This window comes from Dendrobates tinctorius, unplaced genomic scaffold (genome assembly GCF_039654945.1).
Source record: "Dendrobates tinctorius isolate UK_male_01 unplaced genomic scaffold, ASM3965494v1 ptg000127l, whole genome shotgun sequence".
Taxonomy (NCBI): Eukaryota; Metazoa; Chordata; class Amphibia; order Anura; family Dendrobatidae; genus Dendrobates; species Dendrobates tinctorius.
This window is the reverse complement of record NW_027361795.1, coordinates 10,658,270-10,675,502: the sequence shown is the minus strand read 5'-3', so window position 1 is coordinate 10,675,502 and position 17,233 is coordinate 10,658,270. Positions and strand designations below refer to the sequence as shown.

Sequence of the window (17,233 nt, the reverse complement as noted above, 5' to 3'; positions counted from 1 at the left end):
AGCCTTAGATCAGGAATAGAACAGCCATTTATAGGACATTTCATAACTTTCCCAAACTCCTATGAAAAAATATTCAGCACATCCTGCATTGAATTACTGTACCCAATTTATTATATATTTTAGGAGTCGGTCCATTTTATACCGACTCCAACTCCGACTCCACCAAAATGAGCACCGACTCCACGACTCCGACTCCACAGCCCTGATGAAACCACAGATTAAACTTGCAAATGCAAACCCCTGAAAAGCTAAGACAACATATGGATAGCATACCAGGCCTATTACATTTTACTACTTGATTGAAGAAGCTTGAAAAAAAAAAAAAAAAAAAGAATTCAGTTGGTTTTCCATGAGAAAAACTGATGATTAAACACTAATGGAAAAAACAACAACAAAAAAACTGAATGAAGCCAAAGTAAGAAATGCCAAAAAAGGACATTGAGAATTTTTGAATATTTTAATAACATTTGTTTGTACTGCATGACATTAACACTTGAAATACCTCGTACTACAAGGTACGCAACAATTAAAATACATTTAAGAGCCTATCCCATTAAAAACTAGGACAACAATGTTTGATGAGGTAATTCTCATGACAGGCTTTCATTCAGGACAGGGCTACACAGACTATTTTGGCTTATACCGTGTTTCCCCGAAAGTAGGACCCCCCCGAAAGTAAGACAGGGTGGGGGTTACGGGGGGGTCTTTCAATGTAAGGCCTCCCCCGAATGTAAGGCAGGGTTGGGGGCCGCTGTGAAATGTAAGGCCCTTACCTTTGGGCCGCCGCTGTCCCCCATTGGGGCCCCAGGCTCCAGAGGTGTCCTCAGGTGCAGCTGGGCGGGTCCAGCGCTCATGGGGTTAACTCGCCGTGTTAACCCCGCAATCCGCCCAGCTCAACAGCTCATTGGCCGCCCCTGTTCCCCACGTCACCGCCGGCCCCCGGCTCGAGCACTGATTGGTCCAGCAGCTCGGGCTGTAATTGGCCGCCCCAGCCCCACGTCACCGCTGTTTCCCTGCTGATTGGCACAGCGTTCCCTGCAGCACAGGCCTTCCGCACCCACAGCCGCACCGCAGAGGAAAACGTCCAGCATTTAAAAACCAAGTAGGGAAACATGTACTGTATAGGGTATGGGGCTGTGTGCAGTGGGATACGGCACTGTTATGGGGTGTGGGGCTGTGTGCAGTGGGATACGGCACTGTTATGGGGTGTGGGGCTGTGTGCAGTGGGATACGGCACTGTTATGGGGTGTGGGGCTGTGGGCAGTGGGATACGGCACTGTTATGGGGTATAACAGCATGTTAATAAATGTTAATTTATTGGTTAAAAAGAAATTGTCATTTTTTTTCGGCTAATGTAAGACCTCCCCCGAAAGTAAGACAGGGTGGGACTTTTTGGGGTAAAATTAATGTAAGACAGGGTCTTACTTTCGGGGAAACACGGGTAGTAGCACAACTGTTGTCGTCCACAGTAATACGCCACATATGTCACATTCTTATGAGTTCTTGATACAGAACGTTTATTGATAATTAATACAAGCTGATGTGCATTCATTTCTATTGAGAGAATCCAAAAGAGTCTAGCCAGCACCTGATCGCTTACATGTAGTACCAAGACATAGCAGTCACGCCAGAAATCATGACACCCATGATTGAGTGGGCTGTGAGACCAGATATCCTCTATAATATTACACTGGTCACTAGAATACTTAAACAGAACCAGTCACAGACATGGAATTTTAGGTTGTCTTTCATTCAACTTTCTTTTTTCAGGTTTTCAAATATTATCCACAAGCATATTCTTCAACAGTTACACTCCATACAAATACCCTATAAAAGGCCTCGGTAAACCCACGCCGTGGAAAACAGTGATATTGTAATATTACAATTTATCAATGATATAAAAGCTTTTAGTATACAGTTTTAATTGCTATTTGATTCTTCTTGGTGGATATATTTGTTTTATCCCTTCTATGACACAGCTGTGTTTTGATTGCAGGGCATCATAGAAGGGAAAAAAAAAAAAAAAGCAGATGCCCACGCAGAACTTCTGTGGCGGACATCCACTTGGTTGAAGGGAAAATTTGCATACTGGGCTCTTTATTACTAGGGGGGCACAACAACAACACTGTTCCAAAATCAGTGAATCCACAGCACTTGAAGGTGTAAAGAGTCCGCTCATATTTCCTGCAGGTATACTCACAACCATCACTGCTCCTATAATGAGGACATGTGGACTACCTAATATTTCCTAACCACCCATAGCTATGAGCTTACCATAGCCTGCCATGCACCAGCCTCTCAAGAGCAGACTGGTGTACTGATGACAGCAGCAGGTTGGGGACATAATGAATAGTTAAACTACTAGTCCTGGCTTATGTACGAGCAGCTGGAGAAAGTGAGTAAAAACCTGCGCAATGTTATCCGTCTGGTCATAAACATGACAAATGCCAAGACCACACCCGTGACAGCCGGGTCTATCCAGGGCTCAGGGTGACTACTGCCTCTCCTCCCTGGTCCACCATGGAAAATTAGAGTCACTGACTGACCTGTGCCCAAGAGGTTACAGAGACTGGCCGCCGCGATGTCCGCCTGCTGCAGCCGCTGACTGGAAACGAAACAGGATCTGTGACAGACCAGGAACTACATCTACATGCCGGTCCCTCCTCACGGGGACTTCAGCTGATAAGCAGCCAATAGCAGCGGAGGGCGGGAACCTTGCCGAGCGCTCATTGGCTGCGACCTTTGAGCAGCCTTTTTTCCTCACAGTCTTACCTCGACTGTGTGGTCACTGTTGGTGGAGTGCGCTCTCGCATCTCAGTGAGGCTGGGCTGGTGGTTAGATGAAATAGTCATATAGGGCATAAAGAAATTACATTACACATTGCCCTTTGGTATCCCTGGCATTTGCTTTAAGCAGGCATTTACTATAAAGTGGCATTTTTTGCTGCAGGGTACTCTTGAAAGATTCTTTTTTTACAACATTTCATTACAACATTAGCTATCCTATGGCAGAGCAGGGTGACAGCCTAAGTTTGTAGAAAATTTCGTAAAATGTCTTTACAAGCTGGCGTTAGAGATGCTCTTCTTGTATTTGTAAGGTTAACGCGGGATGCAGTGATGAGCAGGAGGCAGACCAAGAGTTAATCGGTGTCAATACAGGGAAAACTCCAGGAAGGGAGAGAATAAGGGCGTGTGCACATGCTGAGGACTCGGCTGTTGATCCGCAGTGGTTTTGGCCCTGCGGGTCCGCAGCAGAAAGGTGTACAGTACCCTTTTAGCCTATGGAAAATGAAATCCGCAGTGCACACTGGAATTTTCCACGCGGATTTGCTGCGGTTTCAAAACCGCTGCATGTCAGTTCTTTGTGCGGATTCTGCAGCAGTTTACCACCTGCTCCATGACAGGTGGCAAACCGCAGGCTAAACCGCAGGTCTTTTGACCTGCAGTTTTTCTCAGATCCGTGCGGAAAATCCTGCAGAGCAATCCGCAGCATGTGCACACACCATAAGGGAGTATGGGGGGGGTACGGACTGGGGCTAAAATTCAGCCCTGTCATTTCAAATCACACAGACCCATGCAGGTTCGGACTGAGGCACCAGGACACCGAGGAATCCTCCAGTGGGCCCCAGCTTCTGCCTCCTTCATTAGTCCTCAGGGCCGCCATCAGGGCATGACAGGCCTTACATGTGTATGGGGCCCGGTGATTAGGGGGGCCCGACCATGCTGGCAGCCCGATCCGCGCTGGGGCCCCCCTACATTTTATACAGGCTTCTGCAGCTTTATTTTAAATTCAGACTCAGCGCCTGCCGGGCCCCCCGGGCCCCTCGGGCAGGCCCCCCCCCCGCACCATGGTCCTGCCAGCGCCGAAATCCCCCCCTGCACAATGGTCCAGCCACAGCTCCGCCCTCACCTGATGTCACACACTGCTCTGCTCCTCCACTTCCTCATTCAGTCAGTGTGCCACGTGGGACTGGGAGAGGGAGGGAGCCTCCCCGCTGGAGCACAGCCAGATAACAAGGTAAGAAGAATTTTTTTTTTTTTTTTTTTTGAGAGCGGCTATCCAGGGGGCCTGGGGCAGAATGCTGGACGCTGGGGGCAGAATGCTGGACGCTGGGGGCAGAATGCTGGGGGCAGAATGCTGGACATGGGGCAGGAATGCTGGGGGAAGAATGGACATGGGGCAGAATGCTGGACGCTGGGGCAGAATGCTGGACGCTGGGGGCAGAATGCTGGATGCTGGGGGCAGAATGCTGGACGCCGGGGGCAGAATGCTGGACGCAGAATGCTGGACGCTGGGGGCAGAATTCTGGAGGCAGAATGCTGGACGCTGGGGGCAGAATGCGGGTGGCAGAATGCTGGACGCTGGGGGCAGAATGCTGGGGGCAGAATGCTGGACATGGGGCAGGAATGCTGGGGGCAGAATGGACATGGGGCAGAATGCTGGACGCTGGGGGCAGAATGCTGGACGCTGGGGGCAGAATGCTGGACGCTGGGGGCAGAATGTTGGACGCTGGGGCAGAATGCTGGGGGCAGAATGTTGGACACTGGGGGCAGAATTCTGGGGGCAGAATGCTGGACGCTGGGGGCAGAATGCTGGACGCTAGGGGCAGAATGCTGGGAGCAGAATGCTGGACGCTGGGGGCAGAATGCTGGACATGGGGCAGAATGCTGGGGGCAGAATGGACATGGGGCAGAATGCTGGACGCTGGGGCAGAATGCTGGACATGGGGCATAATGCTGGACGCTGGGGCAGAATGCTGGACATGGGGCATAATGCTGGACGCTGGGGCAGAATGCTGGACATGGGGCATAATGCTGGACACTGGGGGCAGAATAGACATGGGGCAGAATGCTGGACATGGGGCATAATGCTGGACACTGGGGGCATAATGGACATGGGGCAGAATGCTGGACGCTGGGGACAGAATGCTGGACGCTGGTGGCAGAATGCTGGATATGAGGGCAGAATGCTGGGGGCAGAATGGACATGGGGCAGAATGCTGGACGCTGGGGCAGAATGCTGGACATGGGGCATAATGCTGGACGCTGGGGCAGAATGCTGGACATGGGGCATAATGCTGGACACTGGGGGCAGGATAGACATGGGGCAGAATGCTGGACATGGGGCATAATGCTGGACACTGGGGGCAGAATGGACATGGGGCAGAATGCTGGACGCTGGGGACAGAATGCTGGACGCTGGTGGCAGAATGCTGGATATGAGGGCAGACTGTGAGACGGGGCAGAATGCTGGACATGGGGCAGAAGAATGCTGGACGCTGGGGCAGAATTCTGGACATGGGGCAGAATGCTCGAAGCTGGGGCAGAATGCTGGAGACTGAGGCAGAATGCTGGATGCTGCGGGCAGAATGCTGGACATGGGGGCAGGCTGTGAGCTGGGGCAGAATGTTGGACGCTGCGGGCAGAATGGTGGACGCTGGGGGGTAGAATGCAAGAGACTGGGGCAGAATGCTGGACATGGGGGCAGAATGTGACAGTGAGAGACAGGAGGGGGCAGAATGTGACAGTGAGACACAGGAGGGGGCAGAATGTGACAGTGAGACACAGGAGGGGGCAGAATGTGACAGTGAGACACAGGAGGGGGCAGAATGTGACAGTGAGACACTGGAGGGGGCAGAATGTGACAGTGAGACACAGGAGGGGGCAGAATGTGAGACACCGGGCATGATTGGAGATAGATGGAGCAGGGTCATGGGGCAGGATTGATACGATTTAGACAGATTGGTCAGGAGGGGAGATCATATGGGGCAGAATGGATACTGATGAGGGTGGGATGGGAGAACATATGGCTGAAGCCAAAAATGAGACACACAGGAGTCAGGATGGGTGATATTATTACCATAGGGGCTAATTAAGGGATATTATTACTGCAGTGATGTATTTTATTTTCTTGAGGATACTGTTGTAAATGGGGGGGCGGTCCTGTTACTGTGTAGAGTGATACTATGTCGCCTTTTTTTCTTCATGTGGTGTAATGTAGAAGTTGGGAAAAAATAAGTAATGTGTTCTGCAAGCGGAGCTCTAGATAACTGTGATATTTCCTGCAGAGACAAGTCCTGGCTGGAAGACGTGATGGCGATCTGTGCTGGATGAAAGATGAAAAACAAAGATGAAGGACTTCACCTAGAGACATCACTGGTGAGTTAGTGTGTTACCTGTACACTGACACTATGTACAGAGGTCCTGTGTATAATGTCACCGGTGATCACTGTGTTACCTGTACATTATATACAGAGCTCCTGTGTATAATGTCATTGATCACTATATTACCTGTACACAGACACTGCATACTAAGTACAGATCTTGTGTGTATAATGTCTCTTATGGTCATAGTATTATGTTTTTTTAATTAATGTCAGTATTGTAGTATTCAGTCTCCATGTGGTGGTAATATGTGGTCTGGGCGTGGTGCAGTGGTATTTGTCCCTTGTATATTCTATTATTTGGTCACTTTGTGGTGGTAATTTGCGGTCTGTTCATGGTGCGGTGGTATTTGTTCGTTGTATGTGATATTATTCGGTCACTATGGTAGTAATATGTGGTCTGGTCATGGTATGGCGGTATTTGTTCCTTGTATGTCTTATTATAGGTCACTATGTGGTGGTAATATGTGGTCTGGACATGGTGTAGCGGTATTTGTTCCTTGTATGTGATATTATTGGTCATTTTAAAAAATTGAAAAATAAAAATATACCTAAATTGTATTGCATATTTTAACAAATATTTAATAGGTTACAGTAGAGTAGGGCCTGGCCAAAAGTGTCTACCCTGTTATGGTGGCGACTTAAAACAATCTTTTGGCCAAAGCAAAAGCTGCTGGCTATATGTGTGAACTGGTGGTGGGAACTGTTAATGTGTGATAGGTGAGAAGTGGAGTTTATCCAAGAGAGCGGTGGGACTGTGGACAGCTCGAGTGGTGGAGTCGGGGCTGGATGGAGCCTGGGCGGAGTCTAAAGGGGGCCCCGAAAATTTTGCCAGTATGGGGCCCCGAAATTCCTAGTGGCAGCCCTGTTAGTCCTTGCCCTGCCTTGCATGTCAGTAGTGCCTACAACTGACCAGCCGTGCTGTGTGAAGATGTCAGGCACACCAGCGGCTGGGCACAACGCCTAGACTAGGCGCAAACTCCCCTCATCCAGCTGAGAGCACTTTCTACATCATCCTATAAATCCCAGCAATGATGTCACTGGGCTGCTCTATGCACAGGACCTGTGATGACGTCACAGGAGGGGAGGAGTCACATGAACAGGGGCCACAGTGTATGCAGGACTCTGCTGTGCTGGTTGTCATGGTGCTAGATGAAGGAGAGTTTATGTGTGGGGTCAGGAGAGGTTTACAGGGTGGATGTAGCAGAGCTGTATGTATACGGAGCGGAGCAGAGCCGTGTGTGTACGGGGTATACGGACCGGAGACATAGGTGTACAGAGCGGAGCTGCATGTGTACAAGGTGTACAGAGCGGAGCCGTGAGTGTACTCGGTGTACGGAGCGGAGCCGGGTGTCTACAATGTGTACGGAGCGGAGCCGTGTGTGTTTGAGGTGTATGGAGAGGAGTTGTGTGTGTACGAGGTGTACAGAGTGGAGCCGTGTGTGTACGAGGTGTACGGAGAGGAGCCACATGTGTACGAGGTGTACGGAGCAGAGCTGTGTGTGTACGGGGGTACGGAGCAGAGCCGCGTATATACAAGGTGTACAGAGGGGAGCTACGTGTTTACGAGGTGTATGGAGCGGAGCCACATGTGTACGATGTGTACGGAACGGAGCCGCGTGTGTATGGGGTGTGCCGAGCGGAGCTGTGTGCGTACAAGGTGTACGGAGTGGAGCCCTGTGTGTACTTGGTGTACGGAGCGGAGCCATGTGTGTACTTGGTGTATGGAGCGGAGCCGTGTGTGTACGAGGTGTACGGAGTGGAGCCGTGTGTCTACGAAGTGTATGGAACAGAGCCGTGTGTGTATGAAGTGTACGAACCCGTGTGTGTATGGGGTGTATGAAACAGAGCCCTGTGTGTACGGAGCTGAGCCGTATGTGTACGGAGCGGAGCAGAGCCTCGTGTGCGAGGTTTATGGAGTGGAACTATGTGTGTACTGAGTGGAGCCGTGTGCGTGCGAAGTGTACGGAGTGAAGCCATGTGTGTATGAGGCATACAAAGCAGAACGTGTGTGTATGAGGTGTGCGGAGCCGTGCGTGTACAAGGTGTATGGTGGGGAGCATTCATACCTCCCAACCATCCCGGATCCAGCGGGACTATCCCGATTTTGAGAGTCTACCCCACTGTCCCGGCCGGGAGCTTACTTTTCCTGCGGACACATGAGCACTTTAAAACTCGCACGTGACGTTCCACCGGAAGTGACGTGCTGGAAGCTGACCGAAAATTAGGTAATTTGGGGAGCGAATTGTGGCGGAACTATGGAGGCAGTTCAGGGAATGCTTCAGATCCATTACCATGTCCTCTTCCGACAGCGTGGACAGCGGGATCGTCTTGGAATCGAGGATGCCAGCCATGTGAGCAGATCATGATATCTCCTGCACCGGCAGGCACAGGTGGGCATTACAATGGGAGCCAGGCAGCTATAGTATCTTTATAGAATCTTTCTATCTTTCTTTCCCTCTCTGTTTCGTTCTCTCTGTTCTTTCCCCTCTAATCTTTCTTTCATTCTCTCTGTTCTTTCTTTCCCACTCTCTTTCTTTCTCTCGCTAATCTTTCTTTCGCGCTCTGTTTCTATCTTTCTTTCTCTGTTCTATCTTTCTTTCTCTCTCTCTGTTCTTTCTTTCCCTCTCTAATCTTTCTTTCTCTCTCTGTTCTTTCTTTCTCTCTCTAATCTTTTTTTCTTTCTCTATCTCTCTGTTCTTTCTTTCTCTCTGTTCTTTCTTTCCCCACTTTTTCTTTCTTTCCCCACTTTTTCTTTCTTTCTTTCTTTCTTTCTTTCTTTCTTTCTCTCTCTGTTCTTTCTTTCCCCTCTTTCTTTCTTTCTTTCTTTCTTTATTTCTCTCTTTTCTTTCTTTCTGTCTCTCTATTCTTTCTTTCCCCTCTTTATTTCTCTCTCTGTTCTTTCTTTTCCTTCTTTATTTCTCTCTCTGTTCTTCCTTTCTCTCTCTGTTATTTATTTCCCCTCTTTCATTCTCTGCTTCTCTGTTCTTTCTATCCCCTATTTCTTTCTCTTGTTCTGTTATTTATTTCTCTCTCTGTTCTCTTTCTTTCTCTATCTCTTCTTTCTTTCTCTCTCCCTCTGTTCTTCCTTTCTCTTTCTTTCCATCTCTCTCTGTTCTTTCTTTCCCCTCTTTCTTTCTCTTTCTTTCTCTCTGTTCTTTGTCTCTGTTCTTTCTTTCGTCCTCTCTGTTCTTTCTTTCCCTCTCTAATTGTTCTTTCTCTGTTTCTTTCTTTCTATCTCTGTTTGTTTCTCTCTCTCTCTGTTCTTTCTTTCTCTCTCTGTTCTTTCTTTCTTTCTTTCTCTCTCTGTTCTTTCTTCATCTCTCTGTTTTTTCTTTTTTTCCCCTTTCTTTCTCTCTCTGTTCTTTCTTTCTCTCTGTTCTTTCTTCCTCTCTGGTTCTTTCTTTCCCTCTCTAATCTTTATTTCCCTCTATAATCTTTCTTTTTCTTTCTGTTCTTTCTTTCTCTCTCTGTTCTTTAATCCCTCTCTCCCTGTTCTTTCTTTCTCTCTGTTCTTTCTTTCCCCTCTTTCTTTTTTTCTTTCTCTATTTCCTTCTTTCTTTCTCTGTTTCTTTCTATCTCCATTACAGTAAATGGCTGCCCACTCTCCCCAGTCCCACAAGCTCGCTGCCTCAGGGTAATCCTTGACGCTGATCTCTCCTTCAAACCACATATCCAAGCCCTTTCCACTTCCTGCCAACTTCAACTCAAAAATATTTCACAAATCTGTTCATTCCTCAACCAAAAATCTGCAAAAACCCTAGTCCATGCCCTCATCATCTCTCGCCTTGACTACTGCAACATCCTGCTCAGTGGCCTCCCCTCGAACACTCTCGCACCCCTCCAATCTATTCTAAACTCTGCTGCCCGACTAATCCACCTGTCCCCCCGCTATTCCACAGCTTCTCCCCTCTGTCAATCCCTTCACTGGCTCCCCATTGCCCAGAGATTCCAGTACAAAACCCTAACCATGACATACAAAGCCATCCACAACCTGTCTCCTCCATACATCTGTGACCTCGTCTCCCGGTACTTTCCTGCACGCAACCTCCGATCCTCACAAGATCTCCTTCTCTACTCCCCTCTTATCTCCTCTTCCCACAATCGCATACAAGATTTCTCTCGCGCATCATCCCTACTCTGGAACTCTCTACCACAACATATCAGACTCTCACCTACCATCGAAACCTTCAAAAAGAGCTTGAAGACCCACCTCTTCCGACAAGCCTATAACCTGCAGTAACCACCAATCGACCAAACCGCTGCATGACCAGCTCTACCCTCGCCTACGGTATTCTCACCCATCCCTTGTAGATTGTGAGCCTTCGCGGGCAGGGTCCTCTCTCCTCCTGTACCAGTTATGACTTGTATTGTTTAACATTATTGTACTTGCTTTTATTATGTATACCCCTCCTTACATGTAAAGCGCCATGGAATAAATGGCGCTATAATAATAATAATATCTCTGTTACTTTTTTTCTCTCTGTTTCTTTCTCTCTCTGTTCTTTCTTTCCCTCTCTAATCTTTCTTTTTCTCTCTGTTCTTTCTTTCTCTCTAATCTTTATTTTTTTCTTTCTCTCTGTTCTTTCTTTCTCTGTTCTTTCTTTCCCTCTCTCCCTGTTCTTTCTCTCTCTGTTCTTTCTTCCCCCTCTTTCTTTTTCTTTCTCTCTTTCCTTCTTTCTTTCCCCTCTTTCTTTCTCTCTCTCTGTTCTTTCTCTAGCCTCTTTCTCTCCCTCTGTTCTTTCTTTCGCTCTCTGCTCTTTCTTTCCCCTCTTTCTTTCTCTCTCTGATCTTCCTTTCTCTCTGTTCTCTTTCTTTCCCTCTCTCTGTTTTTTCTTTCCCCTCTTTCTTTCGCTCTGTTTTCTTCACTCTCTCTGTTCGTTCTTTCTCACTCTCTGTTCTTTCTTTCTCACTCTCTGTTCTTTCTTTCCCCTTTTTCATTCATTCTCTCTCTGTTCTTTCTCTCTAGTCTTTCTTTCCCCTTTCTTTCTCTCTCTCTGTTCTTTCTCTCTCTCTGTTCTTTCTTTCTCTCTCCCTCTCTGTTCTTTCTTTCTGTCTCTCTCTGTTCTTTCTTTCCCCTCTTTCTTTTTCTTTCTCTCTTTCCTTCTTTCTTTCCCCTCTTTCTTTCTCTCTGTTCTTTCTTTCTCCTCTTTCTCTCTCTCTGTTCTTTCTTTCGCTCTCTGTTCTTTCTTTCCCCTCTTTCTCTCTGTTCTTCCTTTCTCTCTCTGATATTTCTTTCTCTGTTCTCTTTCTTTCTCTCTGTTCTTTCTTTCTTTCCCTCTCTCTGTTCTTTCTTTCCCCTCTTTCTTTCTCTCTGTTTTCTTCTTTCTCTGTTCTTTCTCACTCTCTGTTTTCTTTCTTTCCCCTCTTTCGTTCATTCTTTCTCTGTTCTTTCTTTCTCTCTCTGTTCTTTCTCTCTCTGTTCTTTCTTTCCCCTTTCTCTCTCTCTGTTCTTTCTTTCTGTCTCTCTCTGTTCTTTCTTTCCTTCTCTTGTTCTTTCTTTGTCTCTGTTCTTTCTTTGTCTCTCTGTTCTTTCTTTCTTCCTCTCTCTCTCTGTACTTTATTTCTTCTTCTCTCTGTTCTTTCCCTCTCTAATCTTTCTTTCTCTCTCTCTGTTCTTTCTTTCCCTCTCTAATCTTTCTTTTTTTCTCTCTCTGTTTCTTTCTTTCTCTTTGTTCTTTCTTTCCCTCTCTCTGTTCTTTCTTCCTCTCTCTGTTCTTTCTTTCCACTCTTTCTTTCTCTCTCTATTCTTTCTTTCCCCTCTTTCTCTCTCTCTGTTCTTTCTTTCACTCTCTGTTCTTTCTTTCCTATCTTTCTTTCTCTCTCTGTTCTTCCTTTTTCTATCTCTGGTTCTTTCTTTCTCTCTGTTTCTTTCTCTGTTTTTTCTTTCCCTTTCTAATCTTTTTTTTTTCTTTCTCTCGCTAATCTTTCTTTTTTCTTTCTTTCTCTCTCTGTTCTTTCTTTCCCTCTCTCCCTGTTATTTCTTTATCTCTCTCCCTGGTCTTTCTTTCTGTCTCTCTCTGTTCTTTCTTTCCCCTCTTTCTTTTTCTTTCTCTCTTTCCTTCTTTCTTTCCCCTCTTTCTTTCTCTCTGTTCTTTCTTTCTCCTCTTCTCTCTCTCTGTTCTTTCTTTCGCTCTCTGTTCTTTCTTTCCCCTCTTTCTTTCTCTCTGTTCTTCCTTTCTCTCTCTGATATTTCTTTCTCTCTCTGTTCTCTTTCTTTCTCTCTGTTCTTTCTTTCTTTCCCTCTCTCTGTTCTTTCTTTCCCCTCTTTCTTTCTCTCTGTTTTCTTTCTCTGTTCTTTCTCACTCTGTTTTCTTTCTTTCCCCTCTTTCGTTCATTCTTTCTCTGTTCTTTCTTTCTCTCTCTGTTCTTTCTTTCTCTCTCTGTTCTTTCTTTCCCCTTTCTCTCTCTCTGTTCTTTCTTTCTGTCTCTCTCTGTTCTTTCTTTCCTTCTCTCTGTTCTTTCTTTGTCTCTGTTCTTTCTTTGTCTCTCTGTTCTTTCTTTCTTCATCTCTCTCTCTGTACTTTATTTCTTCTTCTCTCTGTTCTTTCCCTCTCTAATCTTTCTTTCTCTCTCTCTGTTCTTTCTTTCCCTCTCTAATCTTTCTTTTTTTCTCTCTCTGTTTCTTTCTTTCTCTTTGTTCTTTCTTTCCCTCTCTCTGTTCTTTCTTCCTCTCTCTGTTCTTTCTTTCCACTCTTTCTTTCTCTCTCTATTCTTTCTTTCCCCTCTTTCTCTCTCTCTGTTCTTTCTTTCACTCTCTGTTCTTTCTTTCCTATCTTTCTTTCTCTCTCTGTTCTTCCTTTTTCTATCTCTGGTTCTTTCTTTCTCTCTGTTTCTTTCTCTCTGTTTTTTCTTTCCCTTTCTAATCTTTTTTTTTTCTTTCTCTCGCTAATCTTTCTTTTTTCTTTCTTTCTCTCTCTGTTCTTTCTTTCCCTCTCTCCCTGTTATTTCTTTATCTCTCTCCCTGGTCTTTCTTTATCACTCTGTTCTTTCTCTCCCTCTATCTCTGTTCTTTCTTTCCCCTCTCTTTCTTTTTCTATCTTTCCCCTCTTTCTTTCTTTTTCTTTCTTTCTCTCTTTCCTTCTTTATTTCCCCTCTTTCTCTCTCTGGTCTTTCGTTCTTTCTTTCTCTCTCTGTGTTTTCTTTCCCCTCTTTCTTTCTCTCTCTCTGTTTTCTTCTCTCTGTTCTTTCTCTCTATGATCTTTCTTTCCCCTCTTTCTTTCTTTCTCTCTGTTCTTTCTCTGTCCCTCTCTGTTCTTTCTCTGTGTTCTTTTTTTCCCTTTCTTTCTCTCTCTCTGTTCTTTCTTTCTCTCTCTGTTCTTTCTCTCTCCCTCTCTGTTCTTTCTTTCTCTCTGTTCTTTCTTTCTTCCTCTCTGTTCTTTCTTTCCCTCTCTAATCTTTCTTTTTCTATCTGTTCTTTCTTTCTCTCTGTTCTCTCTTTCTCTCGCTGTTCTTTCTTTCCCTCTCTCCCTGTTCTTTCTTTCCCCTCTTTCTTTTTCTTTCTTTCTCTTTCCTTCTTTCTCTCTCTGTTTCTTTCTATCTCTGTTACTTTTTTCTCTCTGTTTCTTTCTCTCTCTGTTCTTTCTTTCCCTCTCTAATCTTTCTTTTTCTCTCTGTTCTTTCTTTCTCTCTCTAATCTTTATTTTTTTCTTTCTCTCTGTTCTTTCTTTCTCAGTTTTTTCTTTCCCTCTTTCCCTGTTATTTCTTTCTCTCTATGTTCTTTCTTTCCCCTCTTTCTTTCTTTTTCTTTCTCTCTTTTCTTTCTTTCCACTCTTTCTTTCTCTCTCTCTGTTCTTTCTTTCTCCTCTTTCTCTCTCTGTTCTTTCTTTCGCTCTCTGTTCTTTCTTTCCCCTCTTTCTTTCTCTCTCTGTTCTTCCTTTCTCTCTCTGATCTTTCTTTCGTTCTCTGTTCTTTCTTTCTTTCTCTCTGTTCTTTCTTTCTCTCTCTTTGCTCTTTCTTTCCCCTCTTTCTTTCTCTCTCTGTTTTCTTCTTTCTCACTCTCTGTTCTTTCTTTCTCACTCTCTGTTCTTTCTCACTCTCTGTTCTTTCTTTCTTTCCCCTCTTTCGTTTATTCTTTCTTTCTCTCTGTTCTTTCTTTCTCTCTGTTTCTTTCTCTCTCTGTTCTTTCTTCCTCTCTCTGTTCTTTCTTTCCCCTTTCTTTCTCTCTGTTCTTTCTTTCTGTCTCTCTGTTCTTTCTTTCCCCTCTTTCCCCTCTTTCTCTCACTCTGTTCTTTCTTTCTCCTATTTCTCTCTCTGTTATTTCTTTCGCTCTCTGTTCTTTCTTTCCCCTCTCTTTCTCTCTGATATTTCTTTCTTTCTCTCTCTGCTCTTTCTTTCTCTCTCTCTCTGTTCTTTCTTTCCCCTCTTTCTTTCTTTCCCCTCTTTCTTTCTCTCTCTGTTTTCTTCTTTCTCTCTCTGTTCTTTCTTTCTCACTCTCTGTTCTTTCTTTCTTTCCCCTCTTTCATTCATTATTTCTCTCTCTGTTCTTTCTTTCCCCTTTCTTTCTCTCTCTGTTCTTTCTTTCTGTCTCTCTCTGTTCTTTCTTTCTTTCCCCTCTTTCTTTCTCTCTCTGTTTTCTTCTTTCTCTCTCTGTTCTTTCTTTCTCACTCTCTGTTCTTTCTTTCTCACTCTGTTCTTTATTTCCCTCTTTCGTTCATTCTTTCTCTCTCTGTTCTTTCTTCTCTATTCTTTCTTTCTTTCTTTCCCCTTTCTTTCTCTCTCTGTTCTTTCTTTCTCTCTACCTCTCTGTTCTTTCTTTCTTTCTGTCTCTCTCTGTTCTTTCTTTCTTTCCCCTTTTTCTTTCTCTCTGTTATGAATGGGTCACCGAGGAGGAAAAAGCAAAACAAGCTAAGTCACAGAAAGCCAGAGAGGTTGGTAACTATGCAGATTGCAGATCCCTGATCTTACCACACAACTAGCAGTAGCCGTGGAGCGTGCCTACGATGTTCCTAGATGCCTCGTCACGGCCAGAGGACTAAATAAGCCTAAAGCAAGAAAAGGGAAAACTAACTGCCCCAGAGCAGATCCCAAAAGAATAGATAGCCCCCACACATGTATTAACGGTGAAACAAGATGAAGGCACAAACACAGTCAGGAAAATAGGCTGAGCAAATGATGGGGCCCAAACTAAGTAGACAGGAAAGGAAAGACACTGTCTGCAACCTGCAAAAAACCCTACAAAAATCATGTCCAACACTTCTGATAGCAAAATTAACCCTGAAGTCGCTAGACTTCTCCCACTAGATCAGCACTCTGAAATATTCTGAGACAGAGCAAAAAGAGACCGAACTAGTAAGGGACAAAAAGCCAATTGGCAATATACTGATAAATAAGAGTGGAAATTCAGCACAGCCCCCAGCAGGGGCTGGCTGACCACACCATAAAACTGAATAGACCAACAAAATCAAGTGAGAACATTAGCAGAAAAACTTAGCTTTAGATGACTGGAACAGAGCTGAAAACCAAGAGCTGACAAGCCAGAAGGAATCACCAGCAACTGAATAGGGTGTCGGCTGTCTTAAATCCAATCTGAGACTCCTGAGATCCAATCATCATCCTCATTCTCAGGTGGCAGATCTCCACCGATCAAATCAGCCTCTCTACCTCCTGTTACCACCAGAGGGAGTCTGGAAGGAGAACTCACAACTGGTGAACCAGAGAATGAACTCACAACACTCTCTCTGTTCTTTCCTTGTGCAAAAAAACCCCTGTTTGGGAGAGAAGAACAGACAATTCGCGGCGCCCTAAGTGCGTAAACACAATATTGTAGTCTTTAAAGGGTGCACAATTTTATGCACTCACCTGATAGAAGACTAATATAGCTTTAGATTATGTATCCTCAAAAATCCTTCCTTTTGGGATACTTCCCAGAAGACAGGGCTTGCAGCTTGCCTCGGGTGGATCCAAGTGAAAGAGCCAGGTTCAGGCTCACACAGGATGAGTAAATCAAGAAAGGCACATCCAGTCCATAAATGGCAGCGCTTCCCAGGACTCACATCCAAAGATGATATTCCATATTTTTTTATTTCATAGGTTAAAAAAGGGCTGGATGTGCCTTTCTTGATCTGTTCTTTCTTTGGCTCTCTGCTCTTTCTTTCTTCCTCTCTCTCTCTGTACTTTATTTCTTCTTCTCTCTGTTCTTTCTTTCCCTCTAATCTTTCTCTCTCTGTTCTTTCTTTCCCTCTCTAATCTTTCTTTCTCTCTGTTTCTTTCTCTCTTTGTTCTTTCTTTCCCTCTCTCCCTGTTCTTTCTCTCTGTTCGTTCTTTCCCTCTCTCTCTGTTCTTTCTTTCCCCTCTTTTTCTTTCTTTCTCTCTTTCCTTCTTTATTTCCCCTCTTTCTCTCTCTCTCTGTTCTTTCTTTCCCCTCTTTCTTTCTCTCTCTGTTCTTTCTCTCTCAAATCTTTTTTTCTTTCTCTCTATTCTTTCCTTCTTTCTCTCTCTCTGTTCTTTTGTTCTTTCTTTCTCTCTCTCTGTTCTTTCTTTTCCCTCTTTCTTTCTCTATCTCTGTTTTCTTCTTTCTCTGTTCTTTGTTTCTCTCTCTCTTTTCTCACATCTTTTTTCTTTCTCTCTCTGTCCTTTCCTTCTTTCTCTGTTCTTTCTTTCCCCTCTTTTTTTCCTTTCTTTTTCTCCCTCTGTTCTTTCTTTCTCTCTCTGTTCTTTCTTTCCCCTTCTTCCTCTCTCTCTGTTCTTTCTTTCACTCTCTGTTCTTTCTTTTTATCTCCCTCTCTGTTCTTTCTTTCTGTCTCTCTCTCTCTGGTTCTTTCTTTCCCCTCTTTCTTTCTCTCGCTATGTTCTTTCTTTGTCTCTCTGTTCTTTCTTTCTCTCTCTGTTCTTTCTTTCTTCCTCTCTCTGTTTTTCTTTCCCTCTCTAATCTTTCTTTCTCTCTGTTTCTTTCTTTGTTCGTTCTTTCATTCTTTCTTTCTTTCTATGTCTGATTCTTTCTTTCTCTCTGTTTCTTTCTCTCCCTGTTCTTTCTTTCCCTCTCTAATCTTTCTTTCTCTGTTCTTTCTTTCTCTCTCCATTCTTTCTTTTCCCCTCTTTCTTTCTCTCTCTCTGTTCTTCCTTTGTCTC

General features: G+C 44.9%; 1 protein-coding gene across 3 annotated transcripts in view; it reads right to left on the bottom strand.

Annotated features, from left to right (window-relative positions):
- Positions 1 to 2,681, bottom strand: part of PRICKLE4 (prickle planar cell polarity protein 4) — a 118,533-nt gene extending 115,852 nt beyond the window's left edge. For 2 of the 3 annotated variants that reach the window (XM_073542490.1, XM_073542492.1), the window contains exon 1: positions 2,547 to 2,663. The gene's annotated coding sequence lies outside the window, so the exon portion shown is untranslated. Of the gene's footprint in view, positions 1 to 2,546 lie in introns of all 3 variants that reach the window. The other variant, XM_073542491.1, reaches the window with a different exon arrangement.
- Between the last annotated feature and the right edge of the window lie 14,552 nt (positions 2,682 to 17,233).